The sequence below is a fragment of the Lepus europaeus genome, chromosome 12 (assembly GCF_033115175.1).
Source record: "Lepus europaeus isolate LE1 chromosome 12, mLepTim1.pri, whole genome shotgun sequence".
In the NCBI taxonomy this organism is placed as follows: Eukaryota; Metazoa; Chordata; class Mammalia; order Lagomorpha; family Leporidae; genus Lepus; species Lepus europaeus.
In genome coordinates, this window is record NC_084838.1 from 69,578,923 (window position 1) to 69,583,051 (window position 4,129).

The window sequence follows — 4,129 nt, forward strand, 5'->3', positions numbered from 1 at the left end:
AGGCGGCGGCTTTACCCGCTACACCACAATGCTGGCTCCAAGAACTACATTTAGAAGCAGCGGTTGGGGAGCTGACTTTTCTCAAGGCACACTCTATAACTGAGATGTATTTCCATAGTCAAGGACTTTGTATCAAAAAAGGTGTAGAAGTGGTCCATGGTAAACTGTCAAACATGGCTTCAGCATTTATATGGCTATATACTCACCTAAAAATAAAGAAATAATGCTGTAAATCAGAAGTATTTGGTAGTAGAGAAGGCAAACCTGAAATCTAAATCTAAAGAAATTGATGGGCTGGTGCTGTGGCATAGGGTAAGGTCTCTGCCTGCAATGCCAGTTCCCATATGCGCACCAGTTCTAGTCTCAGCTGCTCCACCACTTCCAATCCAGCTCTCTGCTATGGCCTGGGAAAGCAGTAGAAAATGGCCCAAGTCCTTGGGTCCCTATACCCATGTGGGAAACCTGGAGGAGGCTCCTGGCTCCTGGCTTCTGATTGGTGCAACTCCAATGCAGCTTTGGACGTTGTGGCCATCTGGGGAGCAAACCAGCAGATGGAAGACACCCCTCCCTCCCTCCCTCCTTTCCTCCCTCCCTCACGCTCTCTCACTCGCGCTCTCTCTCTCTCTCTCTCTCTCTGCCTCTCTGTAACTCTACCTTTCAAAGAAACAAGCAATTCCTTAAAAAAGGGAAATTGAGGCCAAGGAAGGTGATTTGCTTAAAATTATACACAATGCTAATAGAAGATAGAGGAATAAAACTATTTCCCACTTAAAAAAATGCCTCCAAGTGGACATATGTGGATACAACATGGAGTTTCACTGTATAGTCTGTACTACAACCTATGGCATCACTAATGGGTCATAAATAAATGGGAATCTTCAAAGATTATGCATACATAGCTTGTCATCATTCCTTTATCTCATTACAATTTAACATGCTTCTGAGAAATTTCTTATTTGCTATTTGTTCCATGCATTTCGTTAACATGCTATGCAGGGCCTTCCTTGCCCAGCCCCAAGCTGTGCCATGTCAGAGACTGGGGAAGAGGAGACCGGATCAGCAGAAGCATCAGGGTTCTCAGTGACTCAGAGCTCCTAGAGTTTCTGGAACTGGAAGATGCCCAAGAGTCAAGTGCTTCACTTAGCAAGCTTGCCCCGTCTCCTCAACTCCCTGGGAAGAATGGAAAGCCCAGAAGCTTACAGAACTGCAAAAGAGGACTGGATATCTCATCACCCACGCGAAGATTCCACCTTCAATATTTACATGCCACTGACCGTCTACTCAGAACTGGCGTGACCTGCAAATGGCATACAGAAAGGAGCTTCCTGGCTTTGTGACGCCTCAGACAGCAGCTGTTTTGGATACTGGTGCCAGCATCCATCTAGCTAGAGAACTAGAACTTCATGATCTTGTGATCATCCCCATCACCACTCTACTGCCAAGGCGGGACTCAAGACACGCAGGCGCCCTGTGCGCCCTCTGGAAGCTCAGAAAAAGGAAGACTGTTTTCAAGTCAGCCTATACAAGTGTATCTTTGATGCTATAGTACAAGGGAAAGTGACCCCTGCAAGTCTCATCAACCACACCAAGTTGTGTCCAGACAAGCCACTGGGGCCTTCAAGGGCTGCGGCATGCCCAGCAGGGAGGCTTCACTGTGAAGTCTGGGTGACCTCACGGAACTCATGTTCTTATCTCTCCCCCATCAGACCTCCCAGGAACTGCTATTTGGAAGCCAAGAGACTGTCACTCTACTGGGGTGCAGAACTTGTAGCCTTTGAAGAGAAAGAGGTGAAAGGCAAGGTGGCCTCCCGGTGGGGCTGCCGAGTGCCTCACTGGCTTGGAAGTGCCAGACATGCAACCATAGAGCCACCTGCAAGGGGAAGACGGGCAGTGGAGTGCTCAGTGGAGCCTCAGCCACAAGAGCCAAAGAAAACGGAAGGACTGCTCTCAGGAATGTGGCTCCCTCTGAAACCCCTCATGTTCCTGAGGAAGACAGGACCCATCTCTAAGCCTTGCTTTCATGGACAACGTTCTTATTTTGGCTCTTTTTATATTTTCTAAACCTGTAGCCATATCCAATCCAGGAGCAAGGCTCAGGAATGAGTGGGAGACATACAGCGTTACCCATGGCTTTGCTGTGGGTTACCAAGATAGATGCTCACGACTACAGCAGAGGTATCTCCCTGCAAATGTCATTTTCCTGAGAAAAGTCTCCAGTTCCTGATAAGTTGTCCCTATTTTTTCTTATTCAAGGCTGTCTACATTTATCAAATAAAGTGGAAACATGTCAGGATCAAAAAACACTTTAGTTAGCTGTGTGACTATTACTTCAAGGGGAATCTGTTGGAGTCATACTTTAAATCTGGGAAAAGCACAGCCTCTCTGGTGTCATGGCAAGGCAGGGGAGAGTTTGGATCAGGGGAGTGACTTGATCTCATTCACACTCTTTAAATAGGACTATAGCTTTGCTGTAGGCAATGCACCATTTTGGAGAAGGAGAATCAGCTGGCAAGATCAGGAATGCAACATCAGGCAGAAATGTCTTTGCAGAGGCTGGCACTGCAGCTCGATAGGCTAATCCTCTGCCTGCGGCGCCTGCACACCAGGTTCTAGTCCCGGTTGGGGCGCCAGATTCTGTCCCGGTTGCTCCTCTTCCAGGCCAGCTCTCTGCTGTGGCCCGGGAAGGCAGTGGAGGATGGCCCAAGTGCTTGGGCCCTGCACCCGCATGGGAGACCAGGAGAAGCACTTGGCTCCTGCCTTCGGATCAGCACGGTGTGCCGGCCTCAGCGGCCTTTGCGGGGTGAACCAAAGGCAAAGGAAGACCTTTCTCCTCTCTGTCTCTCTCACTGTCCACTCTGCTTGTCCAAAAAAAAAAAAAAAAAAAAAAAAGAAAAGAAAAGAAATGTCTTTGCAGAAATGATGGTAACTTGGATTGGGGAGATGTGGCTAGTGGAGGTGAGAAGTGGTCTCTTGAGGGTTTTGTACATATTCCTTAAATTAAAGAAAAAAAGTTTATTTAAGGGCTGGTATTGTGGCACAGGTTAATTCACTGCCTGAGATACTGGGTTCACGTCCTGGCTGCTCCACTTCCAATCCAGATCCCTGCTAACATGTGGGAAAGTAGTGAAAGATGGCTCAAGTGCTTGGGTCTCTGCCAGCCATGGAAAACCTTGGTGGAGTTCCAGGCTTCTGACCTTGGCTTGATCCAGCCCTAGCTGTCTTTCCATCTGTCACTCTGCCATTTAAATAAATAAATCTTTTTTTTTTTTTTTTTGACAGGCAGAGTTGACAGTGAGAGAGAGAGACAGAGAGAAAGGTCTTCCTTTGCCGTTGGTTCACCCTCCTCCAATGGCCGCTGTGGCCGGCACGCTGTGGCCGGTGCACCATGCTGATCCGAAGCCAGGAGCCAGGTGCTTCTCCTGGTCTCCCATGCGGGTGCAGGGCCCAAGCACTTGGCCATCCTCCACTGCCTTCCCGGGCCACAGCAGAGAGCTGGCCTGGAAGAGGGGCAACCGGGAGAGAATCCGGCGCCCCAACCAGGACTAGAACCCGGTGTGCTGGTGCCGCAAGGCGGAGGATTAGCCTGTTGAGCCACGGCGCTGGCCTAAATAAATAAATCTTAAAGTTTCTTTAAAAAGAGCTTTACTGAAGTATAATTTACATACAAAGGAGTGTTATAAGTGTGTGTGTATGGATGTAAAACAGACTTTCAAAAGTATACAGTACAATTCAGCGGTTTTTAGTATAATCACAGAATCATTCAACCAATACCACTATCTAATTTTGGAACATTTTCATTACCTCAAAAAGTAACCGTAGTCATTAACAAAAAAAAAGCCCCTATTTCCCTTTCATTCTCCCTCCAGCCCCTGGCAACCACTAATCTGCATTCTGTCTCTGTCAATTGCTTATTCTGAATATTTCATATACATGGAATCAATATGTGGCCCTTTGGAACTGGTCTCTTTCACAGAGGTAATGCTGTCCAGGTTGACCTGCATTGTAGCCCATATCAGTACTTTTCATTTTTATGACCAAATAATATTCCACTGTAAAACATACCATATTTTGTTTATCCATGCATCAGATGATGGACATCTGGGTTGTTTCCACTCATTGGTTATTATGA

General features: G+C 47.3%; 1 pseudogene; it reads left to right on the forward strand.

The window, feature by feature from the left end:
* The first annotated feature begins 1,026 nt into the window (after positions 1-1,026).
* On the forward strand, positions 1,027-2,009 carry LOC133771018 (exonuclease V-like; annotated as a pseudogene).
* Positions 2,010-4,129: the final 2,120 nt, after the last annotated feature.